At 43.4% G+C, this 22,579-nt stretch overlaps 1 long non-coding RNA gene across 1 annotated transcript; it reads left to right on the plus strand.

Annotated features, from left to right (window-relative positions):
* The first annotated feature begins 21,242 nt into the window (after positions 1-21,242).
* LOC114041444 lies at positions 21,243-22,579 on the plus strand. The gene is made up of 2 exons (XR_003568927.1): positions 21,243-21,470; positions 22,167-22,579. It is a non-coding gene; the product is annotated as an uncharacterized LOC114041444 (long non-coding RNA).

Here is a 22,579-nt window from a genome sequence, read left to right on the forward strand (position 1 = left end):
AAGGGAAAATGCATTTATTAAGCACCTACTATGTGTCATGCACTGTGCTAAGTGCTTTACAAACACATCATTTTCTCCTTATATCAACTCTGTGGTGTAGTTGTTATTATCCCTATTTTAAAGTTGAAGAAACTGAGTTAGAGAGCAGTTAAGTGATTTGCCCAGTATTTGAACTCACATCTTTCTGACTCCAGGCTCAGAGGTTTATGTACTGCACCCCTAGCTTCCTCTGATAGAGAGATTCAGTCTGGGCCCAGAAAGACTATTCTGGGAAGGAGGAGGAGGAGGAGGAGGAGGAGGAGGAGGAGGAGATAACTTAAGTTTGCAATAAAGAATAAAAGTAAATCCAAGCCTAATATTCATCAGAGATTTTGGGAAAGGGAATTTCAAAGGGTCATCAGAAAGGATAGGTAGGTTCCCATAGCCTAAAATTCTAAATAGAAACTCCAAGAGGGATGGGGTGCTCCTAAGAATGAAACTTTGATGAAACAGAAACAAATCCAAAGAGAAAGAAAAAGAGGAACTGTCTACAACATGTGACTATATAGGAACCTCATTGACCAACTTAGGCCTTAAAAAGATATGTCCAAAATGCAGAAGGAAGCATAGATAACCAAAGACTAATGCAAAAAAGTTTCACAATCATGTAAGAGAGGGGTCGGACACTCTAAAGTTCAGAAGGAGCAGCAGCTGGCAATGAATGGCAAGGACTACAAAAAGATCTTTTAAAAAGCTAGTTGGGAATAAGAAGAAGACCAAATAAGGACAGAACCACTCTGCAGGATGGAAAAGATGAGGATAATGAATGAGAAAGAGAAGACAAAACTACTCAACTCATGCTTTGCTTAAGTTTTAGCGACCAAGGAAAAATAGCTTCTGATTGGCTAATCATTGTAAAATGATTAACCGGAGTTAAGGCCCAGACTAAGCAAGGGCATGCTCCCAGAGGCCCTAGCTGCCCTCAAAGAGTTCTAGTGACCCAGGTGACTCAGCTAAGAAAGGATATTGAGGGGCAGCTAGGTGGCGCAGTGGATAGAGCACCAACACTGAAGTCAGGAGGACCTGAGTTCAACCAAACACTTGACACTTACTAGCTGTGTGACCCTGGGCAAGTCACTTAACCCTAATTGCCTTAAAAAAAAAAAAAAAAGAAGGATATTGAAAGAAATAGAAGACATGATGGCCAAGCCTTTATCAGTAACTTCAAAAATTATGGAGCATGGGAATGGTGCCATACCCCTGGATGCAGGCAAATAGTGTTCCAATTTTCCAAAAAGACAAGAAAGTTAGAATGGTTCCAGCCCGTACCCTCTGCATTACTAGGCTGGCCGATTTGATTTGAATTCCTGGCAGAATTCTGGAACAAATTTCTGAAGGGATGATTTGTGAGCATATAAAATTGAAGTAGTGATCATGAAGAACCAGTGTGTTTTTATCAAGAATAGGTCATCCCAGCCCAACCTCATTTCCCTTTTTAGCAGGCTTACTAGGCTGGAGACCAGGGCCATGAATAGCAGACATCATCATAATAGCCTTCATTTCTATAGCTCTTTAAGGTTTACAAAGTACTTTTCTCATGGCACCGTTGTAGTATAGGTAGTATTAGTGGTATTATCCCCATTTTACAGATGAGGAAACTGAGACTCAGTGAGGTTAAGTGACTTGTGTAAGATTATACAGCTATTAAGTGGTAGAGCCAGGACATGAGACTAGGTCTTTCCATGACTTCATACTGCATGTCTGGATTTCAGACCTGTCCCTGACCTGTGGTAGAGCCTTCCCAGCTCAGCCATAGCTGGACACACTGTATTGACCCCAACATTGTGGGATCATTTTGGTCCTCTTCAAGCATGAAGGACAAAAAACAACTGCAGGCCTGGATTTCAGACAAAATATTTGACAAAGTGTTTCATGACACTCTTGAGGACAAGATGGTAAGTTGTGAATTACATAAGAAAGAATATTTATAGCTATAGGGAGTCAGGAAGACCTGAATTCAAATCTAGCCTCAGATACTTTATAGCTGTATGATTCTGGGCAAGTCCCTGAACTTGCTTGCCTCAGTTTCCTTATCTGTCAATAACAGACCCTAATTCTCAAGTTTGTTGTGAGGATCAGATGATGCCATTTAATATTAGTTATTATTAATTATTGTGATGATGATGTGAGGTTTGCAAAGCACTCTACATGTGATCTCATTTGGTCCTCAGAATTCTGTGAGTTGGTGCTATTATCTCCATTTCCAGATGAGGAAACTGAGGCACAGAGGTTAATTTACTTGCCTAGGATCACAAAACTTGTATCTGAGGCAGAATTGGAACTCAGGTCTTCCTGCCTCTCAGTGTAGCACTCTATCCACTATGCCACCTAGCCATCTCCTAGATAATTGTACAGTTAGATAGATCTGGAAGTGGTTCAATTACTAGATCCCTGGTGTAGTGAACGATGTCACCCTGGAGAGACAGCTGCAGTGGAGTCTCGATGGGATGTGTCCATGGCATTGTGCCATTCAAGATTTTTATCAATAACTCAGATTATGGTATTGGCAGATGACACAATGCTGGTAGACAGAGCTAACATGGTATAAGACAGCAGCAAGACTCAATAATAAGGTGGTGTGGATAGGGAGGATGAAAACAGTTTCTGGTATACAGCAGGTACTCAATAAATGCTTGTTGATTGAATCATAGTCAAGAAGGTATCAATGACGTGAAAGGGCCAGCCTTGGGGTTTGGACCCTTCCTTACTCTCCTGTTGCCGCTGCCCATGGAGTCTATCTGAAGCCATGCTCAGTTACCTAAATATACCCAAAACTTAAAAAAATTTTCCAAGGAATGTAGGAGAAGAGGAAAAAACCATAAAAGTAATAGGGAATTCCAGAGTGAATTGGTCAGAGGACCAGGGAGCCTCATGCTCTGCTCCCCTGACCTCTGAGCATAAATGACTTGATGATGGGCGGGAGGGTGGGATGAGGAGAGAAACCCTCTGGGGTCACCTGTAGAGTTACATCCCCTGTGACCTACAGGAGCCACCCAGGGAGATCACTGAAGAGACCCCAGAATTCTCAAGAGACCAAACCTAAGAAGGGAGGTGGAGACAAAAGCTGTGGTCTCAAGATGTCTAAACTCAAATGCAGGGATAAGGCTAATAAATAAAGTGAACTTGGCACCCTAAGGGGCTGCAGAAGGAAATGGCAAACCACTGCAGTATCTCTGCCAAGAAAACCCCAAATGTGGTCACAAAGAATTAGACATGACTGAACAGCAGCATCTATGGTTACCCTAAGGTGAGGGGCGGGGGAATTCAGCCTAACCAGTATCATTGAGGCTGAGTGAGATGATTCTCATGACTGGAACATGGCTATGGAAGAGGACATCTTATTCAAAAAGAAAAGGACAACTAAATGGGTCTATGGAGTCATAACATATAGGCGATAATAAACCAAAGGGGTCTATATATAGACATCTTATGCCTATGAGTCTAGAGTCTCTTATGGAGCTAGGTGGTGCAGTGGATAGAGTGCTGGGCCTGGAATCAGGAAGACCTGAGTTCAAATTTGGCCTCAGACGTTTATTGGCTGTGTGACCCTGGGCAAGTCACTTAACCCTGTTTGCCTCAGTTTCCTCATCTGTAAAATGAGCTGGAGAGGAAATGGCAAACCGCTCCCGGATCTTTGCCAAGAAAACCCCAGATGGGGTCACACAGAGTCAGATGTGACTGAGACAACTCAACAACAAACCTTGGGCAAATCACTTAATCTCTGTTTGCCTCAGTTTCCTTGACTGTAAAATGAGGATAGTAATAGCACCTTCCTCAGAGGGTTGTTGTGAGGATCAAATGAGATAACATTTACATAGTGCCTGGCATATAGTAGGTGCTATATAAATGCTGGCTATTATTGTCATCATGTATTAAGGGTTTCACTAGAATTTGATTCCCTAACTAAACCGTGAGTCCCATGAAGGCAGGGACCACGCTCTAGTTAAACTTGATATCTGCCATCAGTCAGTTTGTAGGGCTCTGCTGGCTCCTGAAGAGGTTGCCAAGGTGGCTGATGCTCTCAATGGCCAAAGCCTGGTTTCCATGCCAGTGCATGTACCAAGGAGTTGTGATTCCCTGGGATGACAAAACAATCCTGGAACCTCAGAATGATAGAAGGGACAGCAGAAGGCATTTATTCCAATTCATCCCTCAGCAGGAATCCCTCCCACAACATCTGTTGCTTATAGTCATGCCCACCTCTTCCCACGCTTTCAAAACCTTCCCTGGACTCTCACATCCCATCAAAAGTTATTGTTCTAAAGCCTTGGGGGTGGCAGGAGCACCCCGCTTCAGAATGCTGGTTCTGCTTCCAGCCCAGCACCCACAGTCATCATCTTGGGAAGCAAAGCCTGTAAAGAAAGGGCCAACCCCCTCTACCAACTGCCAATCGACTACCACTGACAGGGCAGGTAAGCCAGCCTAGCTAAAGCATCAAGAGCCAGCATGAGCCAGGCAGGTCAGGCCAGGCTGCCATTTTGACCACCAGCTCCCCTCACACCCTGATGGAGATGGCCCAGAATCCTAAAGTCAATGGCCTTTGAAATAGCAATATTTCCAGCCCTGTGTCCGCAGCCATCATCCCAGGAAGCAACCCCTATGGAGAGGTAGCCTGGCAACTGTCCCTGCAGGGGCTACAGCCATGGCTATTGAAGACCCCCAGATGAAAGTCCTTGCCACCAAAGTCCTCGGCACTATCAGATGGTTCACCATCTGAAACTAATGCAATTTTATCAGTGGAAATAACACTAAAGAAGAGGCATCACCATCTGCTTTGCTGCCACACCCCAAGGACCATTGGACCTTTCCATCTGACAGCTGAAACCTTCCATATATATCGTTTCCCCCATTAGAATGTGAGTTTGTTGAAGATAAAGACTGTCTTGCTTTGTTTTCATTTGCATCCTCAGTGCTTAGTACTATGCTTAGTACATAGTAAATACTTAAAAAATGCTTCATTCCTTCATTGTCAAACTCCCGAGTTGTGTGCACCGATGCTTCCACTTCCTTATCACCCCCTCACTTCTCAAATCCCGGCTTCTAACCTCACAACTTGACTGAAGCTACTCTCTCTAAGGGCCATCAGTCCTGAAGTTATAGTTCTGAAAAGAGCAGGTTACTGACCTGCCCAGATTACAACAGCTAGCTAGCATTTACAAAACACACAACACAGGTGATCTGTGAACAACAACCTGTGAAATTGTTGCTATTATTATCACCATTTTACACCTGAGGAAACTGAGACTGCGAGGGGTGAAGGGACTTGTCTAAAGTCACACAGCTAGTTAGTGTCTGAGGTAGGATTTGAACTCAGGCCTTTCTGATTCCGAGTCCTGTAGTCTATTCACTGTACCATCTTGGCACCTATAAATGCCTGAAAGCATTCCACCAGGCACAAGAAATAGATGGCACACTCTGTGACTTTGAGATTTTTTCTGTTGACCTTTATCTAAGTGAACCCTCATAAACAGGTCATAATAGAAACTGATGCAGCCAATTGACCATGAGGTAGGAGCATCCTCTCCCAGACCCTACCACCCTTCCCCCTGACATTGCCCAGTGCCCGTAACTTCTGCAGGGTGACTTATTCAGAGAAAAACTACTCTCTATGGGAGAAAGTTTACTGTCACTCCTTAGATTCATATCACATCTATCAGGCATGCAAACAAGACCTTGACGGAACCTAGCATTCCCACCACCCTTCACACTGACCATGAGGACCCGGACCACCTTCAGATGGATGGACCATGCAATGCCAGATTCAGTTGGGTGCTATACTTTTTTTTAGGCAATTGGGCTTAAGTGACTTGCTCAGGGTCAAACAGCTAGTAAGTGTCCACCTAGCTGCCCTATTGGGTGCTATTCTTTAAGCCATGTACCTTTATCATCTCCTCCATCTATGACAAATTGAGGTAGTAAATTCTTTGTCACTGAGTCAGGGTGGTGAAAATTCAAACAGATACTGGATGACCACTTGTTGAAGATTTAACTTAACTCAAATCAATTCAGCAAATGTTTTAAGTACTTTTTAAAAGTAAGTGGTGCTGGGGATATTAAAAAACCATCAAGGGGATTTTCCTAAAGTGCAGGTCTGACTCTATCACTCTCCTACTCTAATGGCTCCCTGTTGCCTCTAGGATCAAAATAAGTTTCTGTGCTTTTAAAGCCCTTCACAACCTGGCTCCAACCTACCTTTCCAGGCTTATTACATTTTACTCCCTTTTCCAAAATCTACAGAGGAGTCAATCTGTCCTTTTAGCATTTCCTCATACATGACACTCCATCTCCATACCTTAGCATTGGCCATCCTCAATGCCTCAATGTACCCTCTCCACCCACCCTGATTCTTGGAATCCCTTGTTTCCTTCAAAACTCTGCTCAAGTTAGGATGCTTTCAGGAAAACCTGGAGAGACTCACATGAATTGATGCAGAGTGAAGTGAGCAGAACCAGGAGAACATTGTACATAGTAACAGCAACATTGTACCATGATCGATTGTGAATGATTTAGCTACTGTCAGCAGTAGCTAACAATTCCAAGACAATTCCAAAGAACTTAAGATATCTGCCTCTAGAGAAAGAATTGATGGAGTCTGAATGCAGATTGAAGCATACTATTTTTTACTTTCTTTATTTTTTAATTTTTTTTGGCCTATTTTCTTTCATAACATGCCTAATATGAAAATATGTTTTGCATAACTGCACATACATAACCTATATCAAATTGATTGCCTTCTCAATAAGGAGGGAGAGAATGTGGAACTCAAAGTGTTTAAAAATTAACATTAAAATTGTTTTTACATGTAATTGGAAAAATAAAATATTAAAAAAATAAACTTAATTGCTGCCAAAAAAAAAAAAAAAAACTCTGCTCGAGCACCAACCTTAACAGGAAGCCTTTCCTGACCCCCTCAGTTGCTAAAGCCTTCCTTACCAAATTACTTTCTATTTATTTTGCATATGCTTGCAAATGTACATCTTCCTCTCTCTAGAATATAACTTCCTTACTCTTGGAGACTGTTTCATTCTTAATAATTGTAATCCTAGTGCTTATATCAGTGCCTGTCACATAGTAGTGCTTAATAAATGATTGATCTTATGATTTGTGATGGAAAAGAAGAAAGCTGGGGGTAACCTGACATACATTCTAGATTTTGGCAGAGCAGATTTCAACAGGTTCAAAAAAATGGATAGGTAGTATCTCATGGAATACAGTTCTACAGGATTAGAAGAAATAGATAACATTCAAGAATAAAATTCTGGAGACAAAAAGAAGCAATTCTTTTTTTAAAAAAATATTTTCCCCAATTACATGTGAAAATAATTTTTAACATTTGTTTTTTTAAATGTTGAGTTCCAAATTCTCTCTTTCCCTCCCTCTTTTTTCTCCCTCTCCCCTCCTTGAGAAGGCAAGCAATTTGAAATAGGTTATACATGTGCAGTCATTCAAAATATATGTCCATATTGGTCATATTGTGAAAGAAAACACAGACAAATAAAACATGAAAAAATGAAGTGAAAAATAGTATGCTTCGATCTGCATTCAGACTCCATCAGTTCTTTCTCTGGAGGCAGATACTATTTTTCATCATGAGTCCTTTGGAATTGTCTTGGATCTTTATATTGCTGAGAATAGCTAGGTCATTCACAGGGGATCATGGTGCAATATTGCTGTTACTGTGTACAGTGTTCTGGTTCTGCTCACTTCACTTTGCATCAGTTCATTTAAGTCTTTCCAACTTTTCCCAAAAGCACCCTGTTGGTCATTTCTTACAGTCCAATACTATTCCATCACAATCATATACCACAACTTGTTCAGCCATTCCCCAATTGATGGGCATCCCCTCAATTTCCAATTCTTTGCCACCAGAAAAGCTGCTATTAATATTTTTGCATATATAGATCCTTTTCCTTTAAAAAAAATCTCTTTGGGATACAAACTTACTAATGTTATTGCTGGATTAAAGGGTATGCACAATTTTATAGTCCCTTGGGCATAATTGTAAATTGCTCTCCAGAATGGTTAGATCAGTTCACAAAAGAGAAACAACTCTAATGAGAAAGGGGAGGGGGACCCTGTCTAAAGAAACTGATGTAGCTATATAGGGAACTCTCAAAACAACATAATTTTTTCATTTGTTTGTTTTTGTTTTCAGCATGTAGAGAACATGGGAACAAAGACAGGTAATGGAGGATGAATACAAAAGCATGGCATGGTCTAATGAGAATTGTGCCAGCATGGTCAAAGCTCAGAGTGAGCTGAGGCTTGCAAGGAAAGATAATTGTAACAAAAAGGATTTATTAAAGCTATATTGGTGGAGGGTATGGAGGGGAGGAAAGAATGAGACTGCTGCTTGGGTGAGTCAATCTGCTTCAAAATGTCCAATAGACTGCTGTTGATAACAGAACTAGAGTTCAAGAGGCAGGTGGGGGCTGGACACATAGACCTGTGCATCATCTGCATAGAGATGATAAACCTGAGGGAGCTGATAAAGTCATCAGGTATAAAGGCAGAGGGAGAAGATGAGAGGCCAGGACAGAGCCTTCAGTTAGGAATCATAACAATTTATCTTCTCAAAATCACAGAAACATTTCTGTCCCCCGAAAACACTGTTATCTTCCCCCTCTCCCTGTCCCACTGTTGGCTGGATCTTCTCTTCCTGGTTTTCAGTGTCCCTTTCAGACCCTCTCCCTTCCATTTCCACTTGGCAACATCTCCTACCTTACCTATTATAGAAACTGTTATCTATCACCACCATCCCCTGCCCCACCCCAGGTGACTCCTTTCTTGAGTTTAGTGTCTAACTGACAATCTCCACTCCAAATCCAGCCCTTACATTTGGGGACTTCACCTAACATATTGATGCCCCTTCAAATACCCTTGCCTCCCAGCTCATCCACGTCCTCACCTTCTATGGACTGCACCTTTACTTCATGTCAGCCACATGGTGGCTGGTCATACCTTTGATTTCATCATCACCCACAAGTGTATCACTTCTACAATCCAGAACTCTGAAATTCCTCTCTATCTGACCATAACCTCCTGTCCTTCAAGCTTTCCCTACGCCTCCTTCCTTCTAAACAGGAATTTACTGGAGCCAGCTCACCCCAGCTGAGAGAGCCAATTGTGAAATTTTGAATATGACAGTAATAGCAATATTGTAATGATGATCAACTGTGAAAGACTTAGCTACTCCAATCAAGACAATGATCTAAGACAATTCCAAAGGACTCAATATGAAAAATGCTATCTACCTCCAAATGGAGAACTGAGGAACTCTGATTGCAGATTGAAGCATACTTTTTCACTTTATTTTTCTTGCTTTTTTTTTTTGCAACATGGATAATATGAAAATATGTTTTGCATGACGCCACATATATAATTGATATATTGCTTACCTTCTTAATGGGTGAGTGGCTGGAGAAAGGAAGACAATTTAGAACTCAAAAAAAATTAATGAATGCTAAAATAAATAAATAAGTTAATTTTTTTTTAAATTAAATTGAAGATAAAACTGGAAGCCAAATTTTTTTTTTTCAGCACAAGCATTTACATCTCAGAAATTGGCAATCTCTACAAATCAAGGCTTGATTTATTGCTGTGTTGATTGTCTAGACTTAAGAAAGTGATGGAGAAAATGTTAATAATGCAGAATAAATTTAAAAGTGTGTCTGGGGGGCATTTTTTTTCTTGGAAAGTCAGTGGCTAAACATCGACTAAACCTATTGGCATTCTGACTTCAGTCATCCCAACCACAGCCAGGTGGTGAAGTGGAGAAAGTAGATTTGGAATTAAGAAGACAGGAGTACAAATTGTGCCTCAGGCACTTAGTAGCTGTGTGACTTGGTACAAATCCCTTAACTACCCTTAGCCCCAGCTTCCTCACCAATTTTTTTTTAATAGTGATAATAATAGCACCTTTATTGTGAAGATCAAATGAGGTAACATATGTAAAGTACTTTACAGACCTTGAAGTGCTGTATAAATAGTAGCTACCCTGATAATTATCACCCTCCAGCCACCCCACCCATCCCTGCTTTCCCTTTTTGAGGCAATTGGGGTTAAGTGACTTGCCCAGGGTCACACAGCTAGTAAGTCTCTGATTTGTACTTAGGTCCTCCTGACTCCTTGACTGGTGCTCTATCCACTATAACACCTAGCTTCCCCTCTGCTTCTCTTTTCTATCAACTTGCTCTGGTTTCAGCTTCTCCATTCAAAATCTTTAGGATTTAACAACTTGAAACAGTACTTGACCCTTACATCCCTGGCCCTATTGTCCTACTGATGGCGGATCCCTTTTCAAACTTCACCCTGGAATTAATCCCACCCTCTACCTTTTCTTCTTCAGCCCCAGGGCTGCTGAACAATGCTAGAGGAAGTCTAGAGCTGAGCTGGCTGAGTCCACCTCCAAAGTTTGTTATCCAGTCTCCCCTGGACCCTCATTACTGCCGAATAGTTTTTTTTTTCCTGATTGACTCTCTATCCCTCTGCCAACAACAGCTGATTAAAGCTTCTCTTCTCTTCTCAAGCCTTCCACATTATCCCTCTCCCTTCTCTCTCATGCAAAGACCTTGCCTTGTGCTTCACTTGAAAAAACAAAAACAAAAACAAAAACAAAAACAAACAAATAATAAAGACTGTTGGTGGAGAGCTCCTTCTCCTCAATTCCAACCTTGAAATCACCTCAGAATCATCCCTCACGCTCTCTTCTTTTGCTTCTATCTCAGAGATTGAGACAGCAAACACCAATCTGGTACTGGTGGCTTTGGTCTCATCCAATACCATTCATCTACTTTGGCAGTTTACTTCTTCAATCTTCCTAATTGTGCTCCCTAATTTTCAATCTCTTCTCTACTGGCTCTTTTCCTGCTGCCTTCAAACATGCCCAGTTCTTTCTCATCCTTAAAATACAAACAGACAGACAAAAAATCCTTGATTTGACCATACATACAATGTGCTCAAGCTACAGAGGACGGAAATCTGAACTTGGAGCCAGGAAGACTTGAGTTTGAGTACTACCTCCCTGCTACTCACCAGATGAGTGCTTAATCTCTGTCAACCTCAGTTTCCTCATCTGTAAAATGGAGATGAAGTGATTTGCAAACCTTAAAGTGCTACATAAATATTAGCTATTATTGTTATTATTATTAGTCCTACATCTCTCCTCCCTTTCACAGTCAAACTCCTAGAAACAGCTGCCAGCATTCATTGCCTCTGAATTCTTAACCTCCACTCTCTTCTCACTACCTTTCAATCTGGCTTCTGTCTCTACCGCTCAGCTGAGACTGTTCGCTACAAGGTCACCAATGATCTAATTGCTAAATCCAATGGCCTTTCCTTAGTCTTCTTCTATCTTGACCTCCCTGTTGCATTTGACACAGTTGACCCCTCTGTCCTGGATACAATTTCCTACTTGGGGTTTGGTGATATCTCTCCTGTTTCTCTTTCTACATGTCCACCCAATCCTTCCCATTCTCTTTGATAGGGTCATCATCCCAGGCATGCCTCTGTGGTGGGCGATCTCTCTCTCTCTCTCTCTCTCTCCCTCCCTCCCTTCTTTGCTCTTTTCCTCTCTCTTCCTCTCTTTCCCTCTTCTCTCTCTTCCTCCTCTTCTTCCTCCTCCTTCTTCTTTTCTTCTTCTCCTCCTTCTTCTCTTTCTTCTTCTTTTTCTTCTTCTCTCTCTGTCTCTGTCTCTGCCTCTCTCTGTCTGTCTTTGTCTCTCTGTCTGTCTGTCTGTCTCTGCCTCTCTCTCTCTCTCTGTCTCTCTCTCTCTCTCTCTCTCACACACACACACACACACACACACACACACACACACCTCTTTAACTCCCACGGCTTCAATTATCATCTTACAGAGTCGTGGACTTTAAGAATTAAAAGCAACCACAGTAGTCATTTAATACAACTCATAGTTAAAAAGAATATCCACTAAAGTACACCTGACAAGTAGTCATGCAGCTGCTGTCTGAAGACGTCCAAGGAGGGGGCACTCCTCCCCTTAAAGTCCATCTCATTTTTGTACAGCTCAAACTGTTGAGAAATTTTTCATGACATCTAGCCTAAATTGGCTTCTTTGTAGCACTCACCTGCTGCTGCTCTAGGGTCAAATAGAACCAGTATAATCCCTTTCCACATGGTAACCCCCCGCCATGTGCTGGTAAATATTTAACAATCAGCCTCCACACCAAAAAAGTAAGTTTCATTTACATTATTTATGTTTTCTTCATCGCAATCAACAAAAAATGGAGCTCTGATTTGTACCATGTGAGATTTCCAAGATGTAATCATTTACACTGAAAATTTAACAATTAGCTTTCAGGGCAGGTAGGAGCAGGCTCCAGCATGTGTCCTCGCCGCCCCATCCCTAGTCTACGCATCATCCAAAGTGGTCCAGGACGCCCTATGTTCTTGTACTGCCCTCTCCTAATTAATCCCTGGCCTTTGTGTCTTGCCTTCGAGACATTGCCTTCAATGCCACCTTCTCCATGAAGCTTTCTTCTGGTCTTCTTGATAACTTCCTCCTCAAATTCCTTATAGCACTTGGACCTCTCCTTTGTACTTGTCTCCTTCGTTTTGTAGTTGTGTGTGTGTTTGTGTGAGCACAGCGTTCCCTCATTAGATAGTGAAGTCCCCGAGGGCAGAGCCCGTGGCTTGAGAGGTAGCCTTGGACGCGGAGTCAGGGGAACCTGGCTTCAGATACCATGTCAGACACTTACCAGCTGTGTGACTCTGAGCTGGCCACTTGACCTCTCCAAGGCCTCAGTTTCCTCAAGTATAAAATGAAGCGGTCGGACTTGATGGATTAGAAGTTTCCTTCCGGCTCTAAACTTATAATGCTGTGATCTCTCTTGGTGCCCTCCACATTGAGCACACAGTAGGTTCTTTACAAATATTTCTCAAATGAACGAATGTTTGTTGACTACTCCTCACTCCCTCCCTCACAGGGTTGTTTTAATGAAGGTTACCATGAAAATCTTTAGGGGCCATATGAAGGTGAACCGCTATTACTGGAACCAGGAAGAGTCAAGTCACAGCGGGCATAGCAGGAACAGTGTTGAGAAGTCCAATGGGGTTACCAAGACTCAGGGCATCCCCAGGGCTAAAGTCAAGGGCACAGGAGAATTCACAAGAGGAGAAAGGTGGAGAACCATCAGTGAGATTACCTTCTCCAAAGAAAGACAATAATTTTATGGCAAATATTTTTGGGGAGAGGCGATTGGGATTAAGTGACTTGTCCAGGGTCACACAGCTAGTTAAGTGTCTGAGGCTGAGATTTGAACTTAAGTCCTCCTGACTCCAGGGCTGGTGCTCTATACAATGTGCTACCTAACTGCCCCTGACATATAATGTTTTGTATAGGGTCAGGAACCAACTCCAAGTCATGGCTAGATGAGGCTTTCAGGATGAAGGAAAGCAGGAAGAGTATTTGGGTAGATCAAGGAATGGTGGGCAGATGGGGAGAAGCACAGCCCCTAATAATTCACCTCATAATTCTGAGATTGATACCCAGCCCTGACAACTGGATACTACAGTCTATAGAGTGCTAAACTTGGAGTATGGAAGATCTGAGTTCAAATCCTGCCTCAGATGCTTACTATGTGATTCTGGGCAAGTCACTTAAGCCAATCCCTTCAGCCTTAGGTTCTTAATTTTTAAGATATGGATAATAATAGCACCTAATTCCCAAGGTTGCTGTGAAAATCAAATGATATGGTAATATGTAAAGCCCTTTGCAAATCTTAAAGCACTATAGAAATGTTAGCTATTATTCTGTCAGGAATGAATGACACAAAGATCCATCTCATGTGGAGAGACAGACCCCTTGGGCCCAGCAAAAGAGTAAATGGATCATCCATGTGCAGTGGAATTAACCAGGGAAGACTTTTTTTGTGAGGCATTCGGGGTTAAGTGACTTGCCCAGGGTCACACAGCTAGGAAATGTTAAGTGTCTGAGGCCGGATTTGAACTCAGGTCCTCCTGACTCCAGGGTCAGTGCTCTATCCACTGCACCACCTAGCCACCCTATAGGGAAGATTTCTTGCAGAGGGTGAGCTTTGGGCTGGATTTGAAAGAGGGGAGAGGACATGGAACAAAGAAAGAGAGAAAGAAATAGGAATGAACAGGTCACTTTGATTAAAGGAGATTAAGTTGGCACAAGAATGTTGAAGGTTTTGAATGCTAGGACCAAAATCTTAGCTGCAACCACAATAGGGAGTCCTAGTAGGTACATCAGCATAGTGTTGAAGGGGAGGTGCAAGGGGGAGACCAGACCTCCATAAGGAGGAAGTCAGCTCTAGCCCACAATGGCCTTGAGACAGAGGGAGGTCCCTGACATCAAAGTGTTCAAGCAGAGGCTATAGAGAGTATTAATGCTTAAGGTAGGAGGTGTTAGTTAGACTCTAGGCCCTCTTAAATCTTCTGCGAATCTAAGATCTTATCGATCTCAAATGTTGTAATTCCAATATGCTGTGTTTCTAAGATTCCAACTCCAATATTCTAACATTCCAAGGTTACATTCCTGAGATTCAGCTTCCAGTGTTCTCCCCGATAGAATGTAAGCTCCTTGAGGGCAATTCATTTTTTTTTTTTGGATATTCATCATCTAAACTGGTGCCTGGCACACAGTAGGCACTTAATAAATATTTGATGAATTCATTGACTTCAATGATTCTAAGATTTGGTGACTTGGTGATTCTCAAGCTTTATCCACAGGCCATGATAAAAGCAGGCTGGGTGTCTGAGAGGCAGAGGAAGGGGTACAGAGCAGGGGGTGGGAGTAGGGGATGGGGTGGTCCTATGGGGGGCTGCCTAGAAAAAAATGAGGATTATGCCTGGGGGCACCAAAGGAATCTGGTTTTGTTGAGGTTAGAGGTTTGTGGTCAAGGCAGTGCTGGAAGTCAGATACAATTACTCAATCTCTGCATCATAATTACAGCAAATGGGCCATTAAAGGGAAATTATCATCAATATGATATTAGCCGACAGTGGGAAATGAAGAAGGAAAAGTGCTTATTCTCCTATTGTCCCCTTAATGGAGACATCTTTGAGACAGCGGGGCCTCTGGAGTTGTCAGGCCCACACGCTGCCCCCGGCCCTTCCCCCACCAGCTGAGCCTGAGACAGTCCCGAGAAATCAGCTCTGGGCCTCAGCGGGGATGGCCAGACCAGACTTCTTGGAAGCTGCCTGGGTATGCCATCTGTCATAGATCCTCCTTCCAGAAAGCCCGACCCTGCCTCCCTATCTTGGGGCTCACTTCCTAATCCCAGAGAATGCCAGTAGCTCACTGTGGTGTGACTTTGGGTGAATCCCTGCCCCTCTCCGATCTCAGCGTTCTTTGTCTCTAAAAAGAGGCTCAATGGGGATTATATTTGATGGTCTCTAAGAGTTCTGCCCAATGATTCTAAGCAGCACTGATCAGAGGATACTCATCACCTTCCTGCCCTCCCCAAATTCTGCTCCTTCTTCAGCTTGTGGGCTCACAGTCTTTCTCCTACCCCACAAGCTGAGGGACCACAGAAGCTTAGAGGTCAGCCAGTCTGGCTATAATTGAACAGGAATCACCTCTAAATCATCCCAAACAAGTGTCTGTACAACTTCTGCATGAAGACTTCCAGTGATGGGGAGTTTACTATTCAATGAGCCAGCACACCTCACTTTTGGACAGCCCATATTATTGGGGAGTTTTTCCTTAAGTTGTGCCAAAATCTGTCTTCCTGTATGTTGAATTAAGTTGAACTCCCTCCGTCCATCCCTGTATGCTGAGCACACAGGGAGATGGAGTAAGTTGAACTCCATTCATTGTTCCTAGTTCTGCTCTTTGGTCCCAATAGAATAAGACCAACTCCTCTTCCAAGTGAAAGTCTTTCAAATATTACAAGATAGCCATCATCTTTGCCCCTTCTTGACCCTTCTCCTCCCCTGGGCTAAACATCTGAGTTTCTTCAACTAATCCTTAAATGCTATGACTTCTACTCTCCTCCTTGTCCCAGTTGTTCTCCTCTGGATGTACTCCAGCTTGTTTATATTTTTCTTAAAATGAAGGACCCCAAACTGAATAGAATGCTTGAGATGAATTTCCTTGTTTGTGTAGACTTCTACTTGTGCCCCCCAATTATGTAAGGTAAGTTTCCCCCATTCCTCCCCTTTCCTTCCTTAGTGTGTCCTTTCCCCTCTCCCTTTCCTTTATTTTTTTCTTTTATTCATCGAAACATAATAAAACTCACTCGAAGGCACTCCATTTTAATTGACCTCTCTGTGATTCCTGCTGACATTACAATTTTCTGGGCATGCTTCTATCACTCTCCTCCCCATTAGAACCTAAACACTTCATCTGTATAAAATTTTTTTTCTAATCGATCGTTTGCTTTTTCCTTTTCGTATTTCTCTTTGCTCTATATTGTACTTCAAAATTTCTACTCAGCTCGTTTTTTCATTGGTAGTGCTTAGACAATTTTATTAACGGTCCATTTCCCCCCTACAAGATTATATTCAATTTTCCTACCTTGGGCAAGTCACTTAATTTATGTCTACAGTACTATATAATAACACATAATACATTTATGCAGTACTTTAAGATCTACAAAGCACTTTGCATATGTTATCTCATTTGAGCCTCACAACAACCCTGGGAGGTAGGGGCTATTATTATAATCATTTTACAGATGAAGGAACTGAAGCAGACATTGATTGCGTGACTTGCTCAGGATTACCCAGTTAGGGAGTGTCCAAGGCTGGATTTGAACTCACGTATTCTTAATTCCAGGTTCAAGGTTTTTATCCATTGCATAAGCTAGCTGCCTATTAAAAATCAACTGGACAAATACAGAATGGGTGAGACTTGGCCGTAGAACAGTTTGTGTGAAAAAGCTGTAGGGATTATAGTGGTCAATTTTAAGATACTCTACCAGGAGTTCTTAACCTAAGATCCATAAACATATTTTTAATTGAATAATTATTATTTCGATATAATTCATTTCCTTTGTAATCCTGGGTATTTATTTGATGCATTTAAAAATATTCTTCTGGGGTTGGTGGTGGGCTTCACCAACATGCCAATGTGGCCCACCATATAAAAATTCCCTCTCTGATCCAACTCCCTTATTTGACAGGAGAGGAAATCGAGGCTCAGAGAGAGGAAATTCCTTTCCAAGGTCATACAGGTAGTAAGTGCATCAAGGGACTCAGCCTACCCTTGCTAGTGTGTGCTGTACAGTAGACACAAGGCCATCCAACTGGGATTTCATTTCCCAGAGACAAGCACTTGGGCAAAAGAAATATTTCAACATGGGGAAGAGGTGGAAATCCTGGGGGGGAGGAAGGAAGTAGAGATAACCCAAGGGATTGGGGGGAAGGGGTTGTGGAGGGGTGAAGTGGAGGGGAAAAGGGAGAGGGAGAATGAGGAATAAGGAAACTCAGAGCCTAAAGAGTCTTGAGCTGTTGAGGGTGAAGAAATGTGTTAAGGATGGAAGGCTGAAGTGACTTTCTAGCAGGCTGTTTGTCATGAGAAGGGGAGACTACGGAATCTCAAAGACTGCCATAATGGTAAGCGAGTGGTATAATGGTCAGGAGCTCTAGGGGGGAAGGCTCACAGCTGCCCAGAATTTGCATGGCTTTCCTCAGTTTTCAGGCAGAAACCTGGGTAAAGCGGAGCTTAATCTTTGGACAAGGCTGGGAATGAGGAAGGTGGGAACGCATCAATTTGGGGAGGGATGGCTAAAATTTCTAATGTTTGTTTTATTTCTTTGTCCTTCCCAATTAAATGCTCTTGCTGATTCTATGCTCTAGATTGCCCAGGTTTTTAAAAATTATGTTAATAATCAGACATGAATTGACTTTAGGGTCCCAAGTTCACACTAGGATAGGGATTCTGGCCATGAATGAGGTATACTTATTTCCAAAATACATCGCCTTAAATCCAGCAATATGTGGGAATGCCAGCGTGGAAAAATGGGCTGTTCTGGTAACAGCTGGAGTTTGAATCTAGGGATTCTACTCTAAGGTCATTGTAATTTTCACCACACAGTGCTAAGTGGATGGATAAACCTGATTCACAGGTTTAGAACCGGAAGGTTTTTTAGTGGCCATCAAATCCACTTGCCTCATTTTGCAGATGAGGAAACTGAGCTCGAGAGAAGTTAAGTGACATGACTAAGCTAATAAGTATTTGAAGCAGGATTGTAACTCAGCACTCTACCCACTGAACCACCTAAATGCCCACCCTAGAGTCAATGGGGCGGCCCCCAGAACCAGGATCCCAGGAGGCCAGACCCTGCTAGCTTCTTCCTCCCTGGGGAAATACCTATGGACACAACAGCCCTGCCTGGAGGGCACTGTTGCTCCTTTTCTTAGCAGGCTTTCTGTATTTCTCAGTTCAATCTCTGCTGCTCCACTCTGGCTACCTACTCCTTTTCATCCTGGCCTCAGACAACATGGAAATCCATCATCAAAGAGATGATGGACTTAAGATACAGAATGAGACATACATTTTTGGACATGACCAATATGGAAATGGTTTGCTTGACAATCAGTTAATAAAATAGTAAATTTAATAATTATATAAAAATACATTAGAAATAAATCATTATGTATCAATAATTATTAATTGACTAATTAATTATTAATATTTATTAACAATAGTTCTTTTTTATATCGTTCTTTGGAATTTGGAAAGTGTTTTACATATATTAATTCATTTGATTCTCACAACAATCCTGGGAGATAGTTGCTTTTATTATTCTCATTTTACAGATAGGGAAACTTAGGCCCAGAGAGGTTAAGCAACTTGCCCTGGGACGCACAGCTAAGGAGTGTCTGAGGCAGAATTCAAACTCAGGTCTTCCTTTCTACTGCATTACCTAGCTGCCAGGTAACTCTTTGATACAAGGATGGAGATGAGGTATAGGAAAATGCCTAGGAATTAGTTCTGGGAGATGGAAGGAGCTCTGTCTCGCCCTTATACCAAGGAGGTCCTGAGCACAGGGGCTATGTCTCCCTCTTGAACGAGGGGCCTGAGGAAGCTACTTGTTCTGGGACTTCCCAATCTAAGACAGACATCGAGCTGGAGACAGACAAGAAGGGGCTGAAATTAAAAAGAAAATGCTCTGGGACAGAAGATAGGAAAAACACGCTTCTCAATAACCCACCAGATGAGATGAGGTGCCCTGAGGGATCAGGGGGTTCCCTCTCCTCTGCTTAATCACAAAATCCTAGAACATCAGGAGTGGGAGGGCCCTTAGAACAGAGCAGAACAGGAGATCTGGAAGGAACCTTGCCTACAAGACAGAATGTCAGAGCTGGGAGTGCCTGAGAACCATCTACTCTGGGGTTTCTGGTGCAATAGAATCTCCTCCTGTTATTCCGTGGCTGAGCCAAAACTCAGCTCCAGGGATTGTGGGGCAGCTGCATAGAGAGACTGCTCCCCAGAGTGGAAGCTGGAAGCAGCTCTGGGGGCCTGACGCTGCTAACGAGTGTGGCTGCTCCGACCAAGCCAGTCACTGAGGATTGGAAATGTCTGAGCAGCCCAGAAGCACACTCACTCGTGCCCAGCTTCCAGGACTGGATATGGCTAGGTGTATGCCTCGTCCGATCTCATGCGTCTGCATCACAGAATCTTAGGGTTGGATGGGACACTAGAGGGGCACCGGGTCCCGACCTATCCCTCAAGGTCAAATTCTCTCTAAGCCACCCAGGTCACATGGCTTTTTTTTTTTAACCTCCCTAATGGAGCAAAGCCACAATGTCCCCCGGCAGCCTCTTCTACTTTTCAGTAGCTCTGAGTGACACTGGGCAGCTAGGTGGGGCAGTGGGTAGAGTGCTGGACCTGAGTCAGAAAGAGTCATCTTCATGAGTTCAAATCTGGCCTCAGACACTTCCTAGCTGCGTGTCCCTTAACCCTGTTTGCCTGTTTCCTCATCTGTAAAGTGAGTTGGAGAAGGAAATGGCAAACTACTCCAGTATCTTTGCTGAGAAAACCCCAAATGGACTCATGAAGAGTTGGACATTACTGAAAAACAAAGTGACATCAAGCCTTGATATGGAAGTACCTGTCTTGTAAGGATGTCTGTGTCATACATGCATATATGTATATATCTTGATATGCACTCATGTGCACATGTCACCATGTGCATGTATCTGTATGTTTCTGTCACTGTATAAATGTGTGCATCTGTTTCTGTGTGTACAGTAGATAGAGACCTGGACCCTGGGTCAGGAAGGCCTGAGTTCAAATCTGGCCTCAGACACATACTGGCTATGTAACCCTGGGCAAGTAATTAACCTCAGTTTGTTTCAGTTTCTTCATCTGTAAAATGCAGAAGTTGAGTTATAACTAGAATGTCAGGGCTGGAAAGAAGCTTAGAAACTATTGAATCTGAACCTCACATTTTACAGGTGGGGAAACAGAGGCCCAGAGAGCAGAGGTGACATGTCCAAGAGACTGACTCCTAGCCCTACGTTCTCAGCACTCCATTATATCAAAGCTCCCTCCAGTTCTGAAATCCTTCCATTACTGGAGAGCTCACTACCATTCCCTCCTCCCTTCAGGCGGCCCCCTCCCTGTAAGACTGCTCTGATTGCTAGGAGGTTCTTCCTTGTAGTGAAATTTGCCTCCCCAGATTTCTCCCCGTTGCTCCTTCTTCAGCCCCAAGATGTCAGGCAGAATAATCCTAACTCCTTGCCCTCTGAGAGATGGCAATCATGTGCCCCCAGGGCCTGCTCCAAGGTCTTTTAGCTCTGAAGCAGGTTGGGGCAGAGCTGTGGAGCAGGAGGGCTGTGGGACAGCTGTCACTTCTGGGGAAGATGCTGCTTCTAGTGTCCCGGCGGGTGTTTTGGAGGAGTCTAGGCCTTTATAGAGCATGAGGAAGGGCCATAGGAATGACTGTAAGAGGGGACTGGGTCTGACCTGGGCCTTGCCCTCCCTACCCCCACCCCTCTTCCAGGAACCGATCTGGCTGGATGCCCAGGGCCAGACAGCACAAGAGCTGCTGACGGAGCCCAGAGAGTACAGTAGGGCAGGCTACTGCCCAGGCCCTGTGTCCCAGAAGATGGGGGTCATTGACTGGATGATGGAGCTATGAGGAAGTTAGAGATCCCCTTTGGGAGTGAGGAGGGTTCAGCTCCCTCATCCCCATCATCAGGGAAGGAGAGAGAGGACAGAGTGGGGTGGGGTGGGGAGGAGCCCTGTAGAAACAGGAAATGAAGGCAAGCAGATGGCAGAGAAGCTGAAAGGAGATCAGCAGCCAGGGAGCACCAGGAGTTCCATAACACCTTCTATAAGGTGTCATTAGTGGGATAGAGTGAGCATTCAGTAAAGGAAGTGGTGATCACCAAGGGCCCAGCAGGGGCAGCTTGATGAATAACAGGCCTCCTATACAGCGTGAGTATGGAGGGGAGCGAGAGGCAAGGAGAATATCGTAGACACCCCCAGTGCCAGGGTAAGTTCATGTTCCCGTCTGAATCCTGAGCATTTTAGCACTGGGCCATGCATATAGTAGGTCCTTAATAAATGTTTACTGAGGGGCAGCTAGGTGGAGCAGTGGATAGCACCGGCCCTGAACTCAGGAGGACCTGAGTTCAAATCCGGCCTCAGACACACAAAACTTACTAGTTGTGTGACCCTGGGCAAGTCACTTAACCCCATTACCTAGCCAATAAATAAATAAATGTTTAATGAATTCAGTTGACATAGCTAATCTAGATTTTGGCAGAGCCGCTGACAAAATCTCTTGTGCCATCCTTGGGAACAAAGTGGGGAGAGGTGGGATAGACCTCAGGTCAGATTTGGAACCAGTAAAATAATAATAGCTGTTCACACTCTTATAGTGGTTTAAGGTTTACAAATTGCTTTACCCACAACAAGCCTGTAGGGTAGAGTGGTACAAGGACCAGAACCAAAGAAAAGTCACTAATGGATTGGGAAGTCAGTCAGTAAACATTTATTAAGTGCCTACTGTGTGCCAGGCACTGTGCTAAATGCTGAGGTGTAGAAGAAGCAAGAGAGGAGCTCCCAGTCTAACAAAGGGGAAGTCTCTAGTGGAGGGCTCCAGGGATCTGTCCTTGGTTCTGCACTCTTCAGCATTTTGTCCATGACCCGGAGGCAGCGAGAGATAACACGTTTATCTAATTTGCAGATGGCAATGAAGGTGGCAAGAAGTGCTAACATGTTGAATGACAAAAACCAGGACCCCCAAAAGATCACTCCAATCGTGGAAGTCACACAGTGGAAGTATCCTCCGGCTCCTCAGCCTCTCCTGATTGGATGGCTCCTCCCAGAACCTGCATTAAGAAAGCCACCCATGTCCTCATTCCTCTCCAGGCTGCACTCCAGATTTTCTGTACCACGCTGCCAAGCAGGGCACCTTCCTTGCCCCCTTCCTTTTATGTTTAACCTTCTCCCCTTAGATTGTAAGCTCCTTGAGGGCAGGGACTGTCTTTGTGCTTGTGTTTGTATTCCCAGCATTTAGCACAGTGCCTGGCCCACAGTTAGCGTTTAACAAATGCTTGTTGACTGAATGAATGCAGAATAAAGCTTGAGTTTGCCCTA

Source organism: Vombatus ursinus, unplaced genomic scaffold (genome assembly GCF_900497805.2).
Source record: "Vombatus ursinus unplaced genomic scaffold, bare-nosed wombat genome assembly UNPS02014173.1, whole genome shotgun sequence".
Taxonomy (NCBI): Eukaryota; Metazoa; Chordata; class Mammalia; order Diprotodontia; family Vombatidae; genus Vombatus; species Vombatus ursinus.